We start from the raw sequence: 9,675 nt of genomic DNA on the forward strand, positions 1-9,675 counted from the left end.
TCTGATCAATGCGGCCATTGATGACAATTTTTGAATTATCCACATTCATTATAGCATTATATTGTTTTTAGTATTAAGATTATAGTACATACCGTTTTATTTTTTACAGTTTATATTCCAGACATATAATGGAATATAATGGATTTTTGTTTTTGGTATATATTTTCTAATTTTATTACTTGTACCTAGGTACTGTTGATTTATTTAATATAGTAGTGTAAAACTATAAAAATAACTTAGCTTTTTGAATACGAAAAAACAATATGAATAAACAAAAATAAAACAAAATTGTAATTTTATTTTAACACATATTTTGCGTGTTTTTGAAACGAAATAAATTAATTTATATGATAGACAGCGATGAAGTTGAGTGGTAGATAACTCATTTAATAATATGAATAAAATTATTAATGCAAAGTAAATAAAGACATCTACAAAATTTTATCAAAAAAAGAGTGAATACTCGTTGCATGTTGTTTAGATTATCTCTAAACACTCCTCTAAGTTTTACTGGAGATTCTTACCTTAGCTTATTCGATTTTTTATAACGGAATAGGCGTTTGTTTCATTACAACGCATAAACGGATATCAGGCAGATGTCTTCCTCTACGTTTAAGCTCTTTCAATGTAAAAAAAGACATCTACAATTTTTCATTAAAATAATGGTACAGAAATAAAATCTGTTAAACAATCAACAAAGAACATTATTTAATGCATCATAGAAAATTTCATGTTAATCGTCCATTAATCTCGAAGTAGTCATTATTTTTTACTAAATACGCTCTCCTGTAAAATAGAAATTTTGTAGATGTCTTCTTTTACTTTGCTGCCATCGGTTTGTTTGCACTGTTACATAAAAAAAGCATTTTCGCTTCTCATGCTCGTAAAGTTCGTGTTTATGGTGGGTCTAGGCGACATAAAATGACTTTTTATGCTCTAGTGCATAAAGTAAAATCTTCGTCTAAGACCACGGCAATCAGGTGTAAAGAGCCACAAACAAAGAAGTTTCTAGATATTTTATTAAATAATTTTTATTTTATATAAAACTAAAAGTCAATCAAATCAATCAAAATAAATCAATAAAACAAAAATATAAATTATTTTAAATTATAATAGTAAATGCGTGAACAATAAAAGGAACATAGTAGATGAACAATTGAAGTGAAAAGCAGAGTGTCAAACTCGTTTTCCCTTCGACGTGTCTATTCACCCTCGCCGTACCAGCTCGGGTGTTATGAACGTCTTGGGTGAAATCGCTCGTTTTATGCTCTTGTTGTAAAATCTACTATTTCTCTCTTTCTTTACTTTGTAAAAAGCATTTACGGCCAAAAAAAACTGTATAGAAACATAATCGAATATTTTATGAAAGTACAATGAAATCATACCCCCTTTAGCTCGGCAAACATTCAATATCGACAATATTTATAAGGCATAACGCGCGTATTTATGTAAAAGACCGTATTTCACAACACACCTCACGGAGGGAGGTATTGACTTAGGCTCGTTTTGGGGCAATGGTCCAAAGAAAAGGAGAATTCAAATTTTAGAAGATATATTGCAAGACATGATATAGCTTTCGTCAGTGTGTTCCCACTTCCAGTAGTCGGATTGACTTAGAATTTAGCATACTTTTGTAAATCTGCTGACAAAACAATAATCTGGCAGTGACATCCTGGTGGTCCACAAGATCGTCTTACCAGGAGGGAACTCGTCAATGGTTTAATAGCATTGACTTGAAATTCAGTACGAAAACATAGTTAAGATTGGCAATGCAACTATAGTCATCAATAAAAAGCTTGTATTAACTATGATGATAACATATCGAATTAATTATTTTCGATATGGATTTTACGGAATGACCGTAAAAGAACCAAAATTTGGAGTTGAAATAAGAAATACAAAAATACTGCAAAAACCAATCTTAATAGCGACATCTCTTGTCTGGGTGAGCGGTTAGTTAAAATGGAGTGCTGAAAGTTTTTCGATGAGGGCTACAGCATTGATGTCGCTAGTGTCGCTGCGTAAGTGACTAAATAAGAAACAAATAAGCTGAGATATGTGGTGCATAGGAGAAATTCGTGCTGCCCAGTGGGGGTGTAGCGGTACAGCACGCAGCACGGAATGCTGAGGACATGGGTTCGATTCCCAGCGCTGGTCTCTTTTTCTGGTTTTTCTGTGCATCTATGTTTCAGTTTGTATTTTCAATAACATATCGGTAAATTCACCAGAATGCCTTCCTATACTGTACAGGTCTTCCCTTGTCCCACGCGCCCATGTATTTGGGTGTGCCCTAAGGGTGACAATAAACAGGACTGTCCGCCCCTAACCAAACTGTTTGGGCAACGCGTCGTGAATATCCAAACGAGGAAGGATCGCAATTTTTTAATACGTTATTTGGTTATTTTGATGTGTTTGTGTTGTCAATAGTGTTTGTTCTATTGAACAAACTTTGTATGTGGTATTATTTGAGGTGTAAGATAAATGTTACAGAAATAAAAACACACATTTTGATGTGGTCTGTTTTATTTTGAACATAAGATATGTACCGATAAGATGCTTTATATTATAAGAGATCGATAAAGTTTATTTTGGTTAAAAAAAGCAAAATCCAATTTTAACGGTAACGAAAATGAGCATCGAGACCACGAAAAAGAACATTTTGTTTATTTTAAATCTTATAATTGTACTATTTGAATGAAAATCCGATCATAATGAGAAAACGAATAAGCATTATTAAATTAATCAGGTATCAAAGAAATAGACAATCGATATCTATATAAAAAAATTAAAACTTGACCACGAAAATGACGACTTCAAATTGTCATTTTTGTAACTTTTAATACTATGTAGAAATACTTAATTAAGTAAGATAATAACTTCAACTCACAAACCAAAACAGTTTTCAATACCTTCCCCCCCGTGCAGGTCTACGGTAAACCAGAACGAATTATGTTACAACAAAATGCTCCTGTAAATGACGAAGTTTTCTTTTAATATTTAGATATATACATTTCACACGTACATTCAGGGCAAAATAATTCTTGAACCTCTCGCCAGTTAACAAAATTGGCGACGCACTGGTCATAATTCCTATAACACCCACCTGGAGCAAATGTTGTTGACGGTCAACCATTCTTCGTTAAATCAATTAAATCAATAACGGCATAAACGATTACACTGTAAAAAGCAGAAAATTCTATAAAAAGTGTTCTGTATTTTTCTACTTGTAGGGAAAATCATCTTTTTTCGTGTCTTTAATCAGTTTCGTGCCCATAGGACCACGAAAATGATGACCACGAAATTGAAAAGCTCTTACTTTCGCGGCTCTGCAGTAAATATCCTATAGATTTGAAGCAAATGAAATCAATATTGAATAACTTAACTGCAAATGACACAGCACCAGTAAAACATTATATTTATTTACCCAATACTTACCAAGTCGCACCGTAACGAAAATGACGCTCGATCTTTGACGCAAATCTAACTGAACTTTATTACATTAATTATAGATAAATAATTATGACTTGCGATAAACATTATACGTTATATTGACGCAGTCTTATTTTCAAAGTTGCTTATAGTTAAAAAAGGATTTACAGGAGGTTTGACCTCTTTTTTTGTTTAAAATATACTTAATAAGTGTGACCTCGAAAATGATGGTGTATTTTGGAACAACGGGAAATGTAGAAAAATAGTCTTATCAATGTCCTAATTTTTTTATGTCTGCATGCATGGTATATCATATTATGAACATTCATCCATGTTTTAAACAGCAAGTTTTTCTATACCTTGTATTTTTTACAATACTACAAGTAATCAGGGATAATCCGAACCTGACCACGTAACTGACTTTTGTGCAGAAAATTTAAGTTATTGTGGAAAAAAAGATAAAATAGAATAAATATATTTACCGAAGTTTCAGTGATAATATCCTAAGCAACTTAAAAACAATAAACGATATATTTCTAATTTTATAACTGAAAATTTGAGTCTGAACACTATTGAACCTCTCGAAATAATAACCATGTAGCTAAGCCCGTGGGTTTACTCGCGTGAATTAATAAGCCAAGTAGTTAAGAATAAAAATACGTTATCTGCGAAAATTCGGAACAAAAAGTAAGTTTTTTTATAAAAAAAAAATATTACAAGATTTGTACTTACATTGTTATACTACATTTCCTTACCAAATTGCAAGTCGATGCCATTAACCGTTGAGAAGTTCCGACCTGCAGAGACGGCCCTGGACAGTCCACCAGGATTTCCCTACCACATTATTGTATTGTCACTTTATTTACATAAGTATGCCAAATTTCAAGTCAATCCGACCACTGGAAGTGGGTCAAATTTAACTTGCAAGATTTACATAAGTACAATGTGGCCAATGAGCGTGCCATATCACTCGAAGAACAGATAACCATTGGGGGAGAACAGTCCTCGAGTGGCGACCACGACCCAGAAGGCGAAGCGTTGGCAAGCCTCCCACCAGGTGGACTGACGACATCGTGAGATTTGCTGGAAACCGGTGGATGCAAGTGGCGAGTTGTCAAAGGCTATAACAATCACTTATGAATGTCAAAAAAATCTACCACCGGTTCGGAAAAACATCTGTTGAGAAGAATCCGGCAAGAAACTCAACGAGGTATATTTTTTTAAACAGTTGTCGTTCTTTGTGGCAATTATACACATAGACGTAGCTATCGTAAGGTCACGGGTGGACAAGCAAAATAACTATGTTCACTTTAATAGGAATAACCTACACAGACAAAGATTAGCATACAAAATCGAAACAGATCCGTATGTACATTGCAGACATAAAGCACATTTTCGCGATGCCATTTAATATCTCCATTTTTCATTTCGCGTACGCTCAAAGATTGTAAATAATCGTTACACTGGTTACTGGGTAGAGAAGAGAGAGAAGAGGATTGTGCTTTTAATTATTGTTTAAACTGCAGCAAGAAGAGCAAAAGAACAAATTGTATTTCTGATGATGAACAACAAACAATTCTTTTTTGTAGCCATCGAAGTGACATTTTCTGCTTTTTTTCCTGTAGAGTTTACCCTCATCATTCCAGCTATACGTCCTACTGCTGAGTCTAGGCCTCCTCTCAGAATGAGAGGGCTTGAGCCGAAATTCCCAAACAGATCCAGTGTGGACTGGAAACTTCACACAAATGTTAGAAAATCAGTATACTATAAATATAGTATGTACCTATTAATGTGTATAATGTAACAGTAACTGATTTGACTAATCATACATAAAGTACCCAGTTTGAAATAACAACGGATAGTGACGTCACATCCGAGTAGGAGGGCGTTGTCATTTTGTAATTATAGAATCCATAAGAAAATGATTCATTCGAAGACTGACATTCTTAGAGATAACTACCATAACTAGCAGTCACATCTTGTGTGTGTATCTTAATAAAATCAAGCGCTAGAAAGTGATCAAAGTGTTAACTAGTTTATTAATCTTAATAAACGTTATTTGAATAACGACATTTTATTATTGACCACCTGATTGTTTATATCAGAAGTGGGATCATAAAGACCTAATTGCGACATGGCAGACAATTGTGAGGTAGTGAAACCCAGAAGCAGGTCCCGTCATCACGAACAAAGACATCACCGTAGCCGAGAACGGTCGTCGGGTCCTACAAACGATAATAGTGATGGGAAACGAAGTTCTCGTTCAAAGCGGCGTCGAGACCACCGAGAAAAGTCTACACGTCACGAATCCAGACAAAGAGCTCGCCACCGGAAACGGAGACGGCGCAGCAGGAGAGAAACTTCCGCGGAGTCTGCATCAAGTTGCCGCGGGGAGAAACGAAGCTCGCGGTCGAAGCGGAGGCGGTGTCATCGTGAGGGTTTACTGTCACCACATAAGTCTGGTACAACCAACGGTAATCAACCACCAAATATAAGAGAAACAGAAAAGGCGAGTAATTTTTTTTTCCTTGACAATTTCTTTTATTTTTTTCTTCATTCTACCCTTTTTCTGACAATCGCTCCAAATTACTTTTATGTTTTGTTGTTTTGTTTGTAGCTCTTTGGCAAGGAATTTGCCATGTTGTAGGTATGATCTTATTTTACTTAAAATTTTCATGTGCCAAAATACCGTAAGTAGATAAATTAAATTTATAAACACTGCAGAATCAGTAAAAGTAAAATAGTGTAAAATACTGTGGGTACAGCCGTAAAAAGAAACGAACCTTTTTTTTATAATTCTCGTAGTTAAATTTCGTTCTTTATTATGTCTTGCCTATACCTATATGATGTATTATAATATAGGTACTCCCAAATTTCGTAGGGTTATTGGGAGGAGATAATAAGACTCGCAAAAATATCAATTCCAGCGACATGCGACGGTAGAGATGAAGGCACTTTCACGCGAAGCCTCAGCGTCTGGGGCACGCGCAGGTGTCGGGTTGACGCCGCCGCCGCAGACGGTCGCGCAAGCTGTGGAGCAGCAGGCGACGGGGTCAGCGGAAGCACTGGATACGACAGCGGTAGCTTCACACACTCACAGTGAGGTACCCAAGAATAACGTACAACCGAGTTTAAGTGATTTTGCGTTATTTTTTCAAAGTTTGTTAAATTCCAACACACATAAAATATCGTACGACAAAAATATTATTCCTAATTTTGACCCTGCACAAAAGAATCAAAAGGTTGAGAACTGGATCGCGAAAGTAAACGAATGCGCTAAAATCTATAACTGGACAGACGAACAGACTTCACATTTTGCTTTACCTAAATTAGCTGGCTACGCCAAGAAATGGTACGAGGGGCTCCAGTCTATACTTATGACCTGGGCTGAGTGGCAGCAGAGGTTGTTAAGGGCATTTCCTTCTGAAACCAATTACGCTGCGTTATTAATGGAGATGTTAGATAGATGTTTGAAATTTGGGGAGTCGGTCGACGAGTACTACTATGATAAGATGATTTTACTAAATGCGTGTAATATTACAGGTAAACAAGCTGTTGATTGTTTAGTGTACGCTATAGATGATAGGATCTTGCGGTCAAGCGCCATGTCAGCGCGATTAACTGATCCCGAGGAGTTGTTTAAGTTTTTAAAGGATTTTAGTAAGGAAAGTAATCTAAGGGCGGCTAAACGACCAAGTACAAGCGCTTCCAATGAACTAATCTGTTTCAAATGTAACAAACCTGGGCACCGTAGCGTTAATTGCCGCAGTGCCAATATCAAGGAGGTAACATGTTATAATTGCAAAGAGAAAGGGCATGTATCAAGCAAATGCACCAAACCTCTCAACAAATGTGATAATTGTAATATTATTGGTCACAAATCCGCAGATTGTTTCCGCAACAAGTCTATTAATAGTAATAATAATAACAAAAGTTCTGATAAAAAGACCATGTTTGCTCAAAGCCATAAGCCTGATTCAAAATTCTATAAACAGGTCCTTATAAATACTTCAATTCCCATTAAATGCTACATCGACTTTGGAAGCGATTGTACGCTGGTCAGACAAGATATTGTTGACAGTCACTCATTGCCAAAATTTGATAATGACTTGCCAATAATTCGGGGATTTGGTAACAATTCATACACACCTACAGGTCGAACCAAGTTTTCACTAACTATAGGCGAGATTACAGCTGACGTAGATGCATACATTGTTGACTCTTCTGTACTGACTGAAGGATTATTAGTAGGGCAAAACTTTACGGAAAGACCTGAAGTTGTAGTAATAAAAACACATGAACGACTTGACATACTTAGACGTGACATACGAACAGACCTGGCAGAGTTGCCTAATAACATTGAACCAGCTGTCCCAAAGTTGTACTTAGAATCGTAACTGATACTAGTGTGAATGGATTTGAGTTTGTAGAATGCAAAAGTATTGAACAAAAGGATTGCGATGTGTTCGTTGAGGATAGTTCACGATATCAGAAAAATATGGAATACTGCGTCATAGGTGGAGTATATAACGTTCATGATGGCGATTGCAAAATCGCTGTTTATAACTATTCAGCAGCACCTGTAACATTGGAAGCTGGTTCATTATTTGTACGTGCTAACGTCATATCGGCTTTTAGAACCTCCTACGAATTTACGTTCAATCACTTGCAACCGCATAATAAACAGTCTGCTCTTGTTCCTTTAGCGGTGAGTGATATTAACATGAACCCCAAGTTGTCTGCAGAACAATCAAATGCCCTAGTTCAATTAGTTAATAAATATAGGGTATGTTTTGCGCAAAATCTATCAGAGTTAGGGTGTACAGATGCTTCAGAAATGGTCATCGAGCTTGCGGACCAAACACCAGTCGTATACCGACCATACAGGCTTAGTTATACTGAGAGACAGACCGTTAGAGATATGGTGACTGAACTTATACAAAATGACATTGCTGAGGAATCAAACTCTCCATACGCAAGTCCTGTCATATTGGTTTCTAAGAAAAACGGTGGGCACAGACTGTGTGTGGACTTTAGGGCATTAAACCGAAAAACAATTAAGGATCATTATCCAATGCCTAGGATTGAAGATCAGTTAGATATGCTTAATGGAAATAAATATTACTCTAGCTTAGATCTAGCCAGTGGGTATTACCAAATACCAATTCGTAAAGACTGCAGGCCATATACAGCGTTCATAACTCCTGATGGGCTATATCAATTAAAAAAGATGCCCTTTGGTCTTGCTAATTCTCCGGCAGTGTTTCAGCGCACTATTAATAAAGTTTTAGGCAATTCTCGATTTAACTCCACTCTCGCTTATATGGACGATATTTTAATACCCGGAAAAGACTTTGCCGAACAACTACAGAGATTAGAAAACGCGTTTCAGTTGTTAAAGGAGCCGGACTAACTTTAAATTTACAAAATGCAATTTCTTGCAGGAAGAGTTAGAATATTTGGGATATGAAATAAGCGAGAAGGGTGTTAAACCAGGGAAAGCGAAAATTATAGCTGTTCAACGTTTTCCGACACTAGTAACGTACACGAAGTGAGGCAATTTATGGGGCTAGCCAGTTATTTTAGAAAATTTATGAAGGATTCGCTCTCATTGCCAGACCTTGACAGATTTGACCAAAAAGGACTGTACCTGGTGTTGGGGAACTGAACAGGAACAGGCTTTTCAACAACTGAAAGCGACCCTTACACAACGACCCTTGTTAGGCATTTACGACCCTACACGGGAAACTCAGATTCATACTGACGCCAGTAAGTATGGATTAGGAGGCATTTTAATGCAACGAGATCCCACAGATATCTTGAGACCAATAGCTTACTTTAGCCGTGTGGTGGAAGAACAAAACTACCACGCATACGAACTCGAAACGTTGGCAGTAATCAGTTCGTTTCAGCGGTTTCGGGTCTATTTGGTAGGAGTCAAGTTCACACTTGTTACGGACTGTAGCGCGTTAAGAGCCACATTCTCTAAGAGGGATCTGATTCCCCGTATAGCGCGTTGGTGGATAGCGTTGCAGGAATTCGATTTCGATATTCAGTACAAACCAGGACATACAATGTGCCATGTTGATGCCCTCAGTAGGAACCCTCAGCCTTGTGGATCGGATGTTAGCCAGGACCCGATACCCACTGTATTAAGAATAACTCAGGAAGACTGGCTATTGAGTTTACAACTGGAGGATAGTGAAATTCAGCGTATACGCAAAATTTTAGAAAACAAAGAGTATT

At 36.7% G+C, this 9,675-nt stretch overlaps 1 protein-coding gene across 11 annotated transcripts in view; it reads right to left on the bottom strand.

Moving 5' to 3' along the window:
• The window catches only part of LOC141434549 (uncharacterized), a 512,720-nt gene that overhangs the window by 202,841 nt on the left and 300,204 nt on the right, over positions 1 to 9,675 (bottom strand). The window lies entirely within an intron of this gene.

This window comes from Choristoneura fumiferana, chromosome 13, assembly GCF_025370935.1.
Source record: "Choristoneura fumiferana chromosome 13, NRCan_CFum_1, whole genome shotgun sequence".
Lineage (NCBI taxonomy): Eukaryota > Metazoa > Arthropoda > Insecta > Lepidoptera > Tortricidae > Choristoneura > Choristoneura fumiferana.